This window comes from Eleutherodactylus coqui, chromosome 2 (assembly GCF_035609145.1).
Source record: "Eleutherodactylus coqui strain aEleCoq1 chromosome 2, aEleCoq1.hap1, whole genome shotgun sequence".
Taxonomy (NCBI): Eukaryota; Metazoa; Chordata; class Amphibia; order Anura; family Eleutherodactylidae; genus Eleutherodactylus; species Eleutherodactylus coqui.
Genome location: NC_089838.1, coordinates 88,912,974 through 88,922,026, shown reverse-complemented (window position 1 = coordinate 88,922,026; position 9,053 = coordinate 88,912,974). Strand labels below are relative to the sequence as shown.

General features: G+C 39.3%; 1 long non-coding RNA gene across 1 annotated transcript in view; it reads left to right on the top strand.

Moving 5' to 3' along the window:
• Positions 1-1,582: 1,582 nt before the first annotated feature.
• The window catches only part of LOC136611524 (uncharacterized), a 123,163-nt gene continuing 115,692 nt past the window's right edge, over positions 1,583-9,053 (top strand). The window contains exon 1 of the long non-coding RNA XR_010790286.1: positions 1,583-1,761. This is a non-coding gene — a long non-coding RNA (uncharacterized lncRNA). The remainder of the gene's footprint in view (positions 1,762-9,053) is intronic.

The following is a 9,053-nucleotide window of genomic DNA, read 5'->3' as shown; positions in this document are numbered from 1 at the left end:
GTTTATGGTGGTGATGTTTCCGTCTCTATTGATGAAGAGTTTGGTGGGGAAACCCCACCTATAATGAATATTGTTCTCTCTCAGAGACATTGTTATGGGGGAGAGTTTTCTGCGCGCAGCCATAGTTATCTGAGAAAAATCGGAGTACAACTTGATATTTTCGAATGGTGGAGGGAGGTCTCTCAGGCCCCTGGCCGCTCTCATCAGATTTTCTTTTATGTGGTAAAAGTGTACTCTTGCTATAACGTCTCTGGGAGCACTTTCGGGTACACCTTTTGGTTTAGAGAGTCTATGTATTCTGTCTAGTATGCAGTCATTGGTTGTTGAGTCTGGTAGGAGGGCTCTTATGAGGTCTTGGGCGTATTTATTCAGTTGATCGGGTTTGACTGTTTCGGGGATTCCTCTGAATTTTAAATTGTTGCGGCGGTTGCGGTCTTCCATGTCCGCCATTTTGTTTTTTAGGGATTCGAATTCTTCTTCAAGTTTATAGTGGGCATCAATGAGTTCATTGTGAGAGCTAGTGATCTCTCCTGTTTTATTTTCTAGATGGTCTACTCTTTCCTCCAGTTCTTCAATAGAATTATTAATCTTTTTATTCATTTGGGATATGTCTTTTTTAATTGAACCCTTTAGGGCTATGATCATATCCCGGATGAAGAATTCGGAGGCTGTTTGGTTGGAACATTGAATATTGAATAGGGGATCTGTAGTGTCCTCTTCCTCCAGCCACTCTGTTTCATTAGAGGCCGGGGGGGGAGAGGTATTCTCTCTTCTGGGGCGTCTTTTTTCAGGGCTTCCTTTGGGGGAGCTTATACTTCTTTTTTCGGAGTTGCATATATTCTGTGTTAGGGAAGATGGTGGCCCCCCCTCAGCCCCCCCTCTCTCCCCTGGAGCGCTCCTGTCACACTTCGTCTCCCTCCCCTTCATCTGCTCTCTTGTAAGGGAGGGGGAACATGAGTGAGGAGATTTAGAGGTTCCAGATCGGGCAGGCAGCTGCTGCCGGGAGTTGAGTGAGTTTTGCTTAGATATATTCAGTGTTGAGGAAGCTGGTGGCTCCCCCTCAGCCCCCCCTCTCTCTCCTGCAGCTCTCCTGTCACAGTCCGTTTCTCCCCCCCCTGTCTGCTCTGTTGTAAAGCTGGGGGAACGTGAGTGAGAGGCTCCAGAGCCGGCAGACAGTTGTTGCTGGGTGTTAGGTGACTTTTTCTTAGTTATATTCTGTGTTGGGAGAGCTGGTGGCCCCCCCTCAGCCCCCCCTCTCTCTCCTGCAGCACTCCTGTCACAGTCCGTTTCCCTCCCCTCTGCCTGCTGTATTGTAAGGCTGGGGGAACGTGAGTGAGAGGATTTAGAGGCTCCAGAACGGGCAGACAGCTGTTGCTGGGTGTTAGGTGAGTTTTGCTTGGATATATTCTGTGTTGAGGAAGCTGGTGGCTCCCCCTCAGCCCCCCCTCTCTCTCCTGCAGCTCTCCTGTTACAGTCCGTTTCTCCCCCCCCCTGTCTGCTCTGTTGTAAAGCTGGGGGAACGTGAGTGAGGAGATGCAGAGCCGGCAGACAGTTGTTGCTGGGTGTTAGGTGACTTTTTCTTAGTTATATTCTGTGCTGGGAGAGCTGGTGGCCCCCATTCAGCCCCCCCTCTCTCTCCTGTAGCACTCCGGTCACACTCCGTCCCCCTCCCCTCTGTCTGCTCTGTTGTAGGGCTGGGGGAACGTGAGTGAGGAGATGCAGAGGCTCCGGAGCGGGAAGACAGCTGCTGCTGGATGTTAGGTAAGTTTTGCTTACCGTTGTTTCCCTCTGGGAGTTCCGTCGGGGTTGCCGCTGCAGTCACTTGTTCTCCCCTCTCCCTGCGTGCAGGCATCGCCATCTTGTTTGTCTTTTCCTCCGGACTGCACGCTGGGTAAAAGTCTGTCAGGCGCTTTGGTCCGGACTTCACCACTCTTCTCCTGGACATTGTCAGCTTCAGGAAAGCTTCCCCTGTCAGTTGGAGTGAAAATTAGCAGTCTCTGCTTGCTTTGTGTTGCTTATGGCTGATTTTAGTGACAGAGCTGTTCAGAACATGTCTGCCATCGGCTCCGTCCAGGCCACGCCCCCAGCTTTTCCTATTTATGACATAATCAATGCTCGTGCGAAATTCCACGTTTCTATGACATTGGAAAGTGAGAAAATTAGATTCCATACGTAAAATTTGGACGCTAATTCTTTTGCGCGTAGAATTGAATAATCGAGTTGGGACCCATTAGCTTTTCCTATTTATGACATAATCAATGCTCGTGCCAAATTTCACGTTTCTATGACACCGGAAAGTGATAAAATTACATTACACACGTAAAATTTCGACGCCAATTCTTTTGCGCATAGAATTGAATAATGGAGTTGGGACCCATTAGCTTTTCCTATTTATAACATAATCAATGCTTCTACCAAATTTCCTGTTTTTATGACACCGGAAAGTGAGAAAATTACATTCCACACGTAAAATTTGGACGCTAATTCTTTTGCGCATAGAATTGAATAATCGAGTTGGGACCCATTAGCTTTTCCTATTTATGACATAATCAATGCTCGTGCCAAATTTCATGTTTCTATGACATTGGAAAGTGAGAGATTTAGATTATGCACGTAAAATTTGGACGCTAATTCTTTTGCGCATAGAATTGAATAATCGAATTGGGACCCATTAGCTTTTCCTATTTATGACATAATCAATGCTCCTGGCAAATTTCCCGTTTCTATGACACCGGAAAGTGAGAAAATTACAGTCCGCACGTAAAATTTGGACGCTAATTCATTTGCGCATAGAATTGAATAATCGAGTTGGGACCCATTAGCTTTCCTATTTATGACATTATCAATGCTCGTGCCAAATTTCACATTTCCATGACACCGGAAAGTGAGAGTATTAGATTCCGTACGTAAAATTTGGACGCTAATTCTTTTGCACACAGAATTGAATAATCAAGTTGGGACCCATTAGCTTTTCCTATTTATGACACTTTTAATGCCCATGCCAAATTTTAAGTTTTATGACATTGGGAAGTGATAGATTTAGATTCCATATGTTAAATTTTGACGCTAATTCTTTTGCGCTAGAATTGAATAATCAAGTTGGGACCCATTAACTTTTCCTATTTATGACATAATCAATGCTCTTGCCAAATTTCAGGTTTCTATGACACCGGAAAGTGAGAAAATTACATTCCGTATGTAAAATTTGGACGCTAATTCTTTTGCGCATAGAATTGAATAATCGAGTTGGGACCCATTAGCTTTTCCTATTTATGACATAATCAATGCTCGTGCCAAATTTCCCGTTTCTATGACACCGGAAAGTGAGAAAATTAGATTCCGTACGTAAAATTGGGACGCTTATTCTTTTGCGCATAGAATTGAATAATCGAGTTGGGACCCATTAGCTTTTCCTATTTATGACATTTTGAGTGCTCGTGCCAAATTTCAGGTTTCTATGACACCGGAAAGTGAGAAAATTGCATTCCATACGCAAAATTTGGATGTTAATTCTTTTGCACATAGAATTGAATAATCGAGTTGGGACCCATTAGCTTTTCCTATTTATGACATAATCAATGCTCGTGCGAAATTCCACGTTTCTATGACATTGGAAAGTGAGAAAATTAGATTCCATACGTAAAATTTGGACGCTAATTCTTTTGCGCGTAGAATTGAATAATCGAGTTGGGACCCATTAGCTTTTCCTATTTATGACATAATCAATGCTCGTGCCAAATTTCACGTTTCTATGACACTGGAAAGTGAGAAAATTACATTACGCACATAAAAGTTGGACGCCAATTCTTTTGCGCATAGAATTGAATAATGGAGTTGGGACCCATTAGCTTTTCCTATTTATAACATAATCAATGCTTCTACCAAATTTCCTGTTTTTATGACACCGGAAAGTGAGAAAATTACATTCCACACGTAAAATTTGGACGCTAATTCTTTTGCGCATAGCATTGAATAATCGAGTTGGGACCCATTAGCTTTTCCTATTTATGACATAATCAATGCTCGTGCCAAATTTCATGTTTCTATGACATTGGAAAGTGAGTGATTTAGATTATGCACGTAAAATTTGGACGCTAATTCTTTTGCGCATAGAATTGAATAATCGAATTGGGACCCATTAGCTTTTCCTATTTATGACATTTTTAATGCCCATGCCAAATTTTAAATTTTATGACATTGGGAAGTGAGAGATTTAGATTCCATATGTTAAATTTTGACGCTAATTCTTTTGCGCTAGAATTGAATAATCAAGTTGGGACCCATTAGCTTTTCCTATTTATGACATAATCAATGCTCGTGCCAAATTTCAGGTTTCTATGACACCGGAAAGTGAGAAAATTACATTCCGTATGTAAAATTCGGACGCTAATTCTTTTGCGCATAGAATTGAATAATCGAGTTGGGACCCATTAGCTTTTCCTGTTTTGGAGATAATCTATGCTTGTGCCAAATTTCATGTTTCTACGAGATCGGGAAGTTGGCAAGTCAGTCAGTGAGTCAGTCAGTCAGTGAGTGAGTCAGTGAATGAGTCAGTGAGGGCTTTCGTCTTTATATATAAAGACTAGCTGATATACCGGGCTTCGCCCGAGTTAATTTGGTACTGGTGTTTATCTGGTGTTTACACGGAAAATCTTATGAAGTCGTGGTTACTTTAGAGATACAGGGAAAAACATATGTTCACCATTTTGCATAGTTCTCTGCGTTACCCAGGAAACACCATGTGGAGGTAACCATGCAACATTTCCTTTATATAAAATGACATCAGGAAGTGAGAGAATTAGATTCCGTATGCAAAATTTGGACGCTAGTTTTTTTGCGCTAGAATTGAATAAAAAAGTTGGGACCCATTAACTATTCCTATTTATGACATATTCAATGCTTATGGCAAATTTCATGTTTCTATAACTTTGGGAAAGGAGAGATTTAGATTATGTACGTAAAATTTCGACGCTAATTCTTTTGCGCATAGAATTGAATAATCGAGTTGGGACCCATTAGCTTTTCCTATTTGTGACATAATCAATGCTCGTGCCAAATTTCACGTTTCTATGACACCATAAAGTGAGAAAATTAGATTCCGTGCGTAAAACTTGGACGCTAATTCTTTTGTGCGTAGAATTGAATAATCGAGTTGAGACCCATTAGCTTTTCCTATTTATGACATAAATAATGCTCGTGCCAAATTTCACGTTTCTATGACACCGCAAAGTGAGAAAATTACATTCCGTACGTAAAATTTGAACGCTAATTCTTTTGCGCATAGAATTGAATAATGGAGTTGAGACCCATTAGCTTTTCCTATTTATGACATAATCAATGCTCGTGCCAAATTTCCCGTTTCTATGACACCGGAAAGTGAGAAAATTAGATTCCGTACGTAAAATTGGGACGCTTATTCTTTTGCGCATAGAATTGAATAATCGAGTTGGGACCCATTAGCTTTTCCTACTTATGACATTTTGAGTGCTCGTGCAAAATTTCAGGTTTCTATGACACCGGAAAGTGAGAAAATTGCATTCCGTACGCAAAATTTGGATGTTAATTCTTTTGCACATAGAATTGAATAATCGAGTTGGGACCCATTAGCTTTTCCTATTTATGACATAATCAATGCTCGTGCGAAATTCCACGTTTCTATGACATTGGAAAGTGAGAAAATTAGATTCCATACGTAAAATTTGGACGCTAATTCTTTTGCGCGTAGAATTGAATAATCGAGTTGGGACCCATTAGCTTTTCCTATTTATGACATAATCAATGCTCGTGCCAAATTTCACGTTTCTATGACACCGGAAAGTGAGAAAATTACATTACACACGTAAAATTTCGACGCCAATTCTTTTGCGCATAGAATTGAATAATGGAGTTGGGACCCATTAGCTTTTCCTATTTATAACATAATCAATGCTTCTACCAAATTTCCTGTTTTTATGACACCGGAAAGTGAGAAAATTACATTCCACACGTAAAATTTGGACGCTAATTCTTTTGCGCATAGAATTGAATAATCGAGTTGGGACCCATTAGCTTTTCCTATTTATGACATAATCAATGCTCGTGCCAAATTTCATGTTTCTATGACATTGGAAAGTGAGAGATTTAGATTATGCACGTAAAATTTGGACGCTAATTCTTTTGCGCATAGAATTGAATAATCGAATTGGGACCCATTAGCTTTTCCTATTTATGACATAATCAATGCTCCTGGCAAATTTCCCGTTTCTATGACACCGGAAAGTGAGAAAATTACAGTCCGCACGTAAAATTTGGACGCTAATTCATTTGCGCATAGAATTGAATAATCGAGTTGGGACCCATTAGCTTTCCTATTTATGACATTATCAATGCTCGTGCCAAATTTCACATTTCCATGACACCGGAAAGTGAGAGTATTAGATTCCGTACGTAAAATTTGGACGCTAATTCTTTTGCACACAGAATTGAATAATCAAGTTGGGACCCATTAGCTTTTCCTATTTATGACACTTTTAATGCCCATGCCAAATTTTAAGTTTTATGACATTGGGAAGTGATAGATTTAGATTCCATATGTTAAATTTTGACGCTAATTCTTTTGCGCTAGAATTGAATAATCAAGTTGGGACCCATTAACTTTTCCTATTTATGACATAATCAATGCTCTTGCCAAATTTCAGGTTTCTATGACACCGGAAAGTGAGAAAATTACATTCCGTATGTAAAATTTGGACGCTAATTCTTTTGCGCATAGAATTGAATAATCGAGTTGGGACCCATTAGCTTTTCCTATTTATGACATAATCAATGCTCGTGCCAAATTTCCCGTTTCTATGACACCGGAAAGTGAGAAAATTAGATTCCGTACGTAAAATTGGGACGCTTATTCTTTTGCGCATAGAATTGAATAATCGAGTTGGGACCCATTAGCTTTTCCTATTTATGACATTTTGAGTGCTCGTGCCAAATTTCAGGTTTCTATGACACCGGAAAGTGAGAAAATTGCATTCCATACGCAAAATTTGGATGTTAATTCTTTTGCACATAGAATTGAATAATCGAGTTGGGACCCATTAGCTTTTCCTATTTATGACATAATCAATGCTCGTGCGAAATTCCACGTTTCTATGACATTGGAAAGTGAGAAAATTAGATTCCATACGTAAAATTTGGACGCTAATTCTTTTGCGCGTAGAATTGAATAATCGAGTTGGGACCCATTAGCTTTTCCTATTTATGACATAATCAATGCTCGTGCCAAATTTCACGTTTCTATGACACTGGAAAGTGAGAAAATTACATTACGCACATAAAAGTTGGACGCCAATTCTTTTGCGCATAGAATTGAATAATGGAGTTGGGACCCATTAGCTTTTCCTATTTATAACATAATCAATGCTTCTACCAAATTTCCTGTTTTTATGACACCGGAAAGTGAGAAAATTACATTCCACACGTAAAATTTGGACGCTAATTCTTTTGCGCATAGCATTGAATAATCGAGTTGGGACCCATTAGCTTTTCCTATTTATGACATAATCAATGCTTGTGCCAAATTTCATGTTTCTATGACATTGGAAAGTGAGTGATTTAGATTATGCACGTAAAATTTGGACGCTAATTCTTTTGTGCATAGAATTGAATAATCGAATTGGGACCCATTAGCTTTTCCTATTTATGACATAATCAATGCTCCTGACAAATTTCCCGTTTCTATGACACCGGAAAGTGAGAAAATTACAGTCCGCACGTAAAATTTGGACGCTAATTCTTTTGCGCATAGAATTGAATAATCGAGTTGGGACCCATTAGCTTTCCTATTTATGACATTATCAATGCTCGTGCCAAATTTCACATTTCCATGACACCGGAAAGTGAGATTATTAGATTCCGTACGTAAAATTTGGACGCTAATTCTTTTGCACACAGAATTGAATAATCAAGTTGGGACCCATTAGCTTTTCCTATTTATGACACTTTTAATGCCCATGCCAAATTTTAAGTTTTATGACATTGGGAAGTGATAGATTTAGATTCCATATGTTAAATTTTGACGCTAATTCTTTTGCGCTAGAATTGAATAATCAAGTTGGGACCCATTAACTTTTCCTATTTATGACATAATCAATGCTCTTGCCAAATTTCAGGTTTCTATGACACCGGAAAGTGAGAAAATTACATTCCGTATGTAAAATTTGGACGCTAATTCTTTTGCGCATAGAATTGAATAATCGAGTTGGGACCCATTAGCTTTTCCTATTTATGACATAATCAATGCTCGTGCCAAATTTCCCGTTTCTATGACACCGGGAAGTGAGAAAATTAGATTCCGTACGTAAAATTGGGACGCTTATTCTTTTGCGCATAGAATTGAATAATCGAGTTGGGACCCATTAGCTTTTCCTATTTATGACATTTTGAGTGCTCGTGCCAAATTTCAGGTTTCTATGACACCGGAAAGTGAGAAAATTGCATTCCGTACGCAAAATTTGGATGTTAATTCTTTTGCACATAGAATTGAATAATTGAGTTGGGACCCATTAGCTTTTCCTATTTATGACATAATCAATGCTCGTGCGAAATTCCACGTTTCTATGACATTGGAAAGTGAGAAAATTAGATTCCATACGTAAAATTTGAACGCTAATTCTTTTGCGCGTAGAATTGAATAATCAAGTTGGGACCCATTAGCTTTTCCTATTTATGACATAATCAATGCTCGTGCCAAATTTCACGTTTCTATGACACCGGAAAGTGAGAAAATTACATTACGCACATAAAATTTCGACGCCAATTCTTTTGCGCATAGAATTGAATAATGGAGTTGGGACCCATTAGCTTTTCCTATTTATAACATAATCAATGCTTCTACCAAATTTCCTGTTTTTATGACACCGGAAAGTGAGAAAATTACATTCCACACGTAAAATTTGGACGCTAATTCTTTTGCGCATAGCATTGAATAATCGAGTTGGGACCCATTAGCTTTTCCTATTTATGACATAATCAATGCTCGTGCCAAATTTCATGTTTCTATGACATTGGAAAGTGAGTGA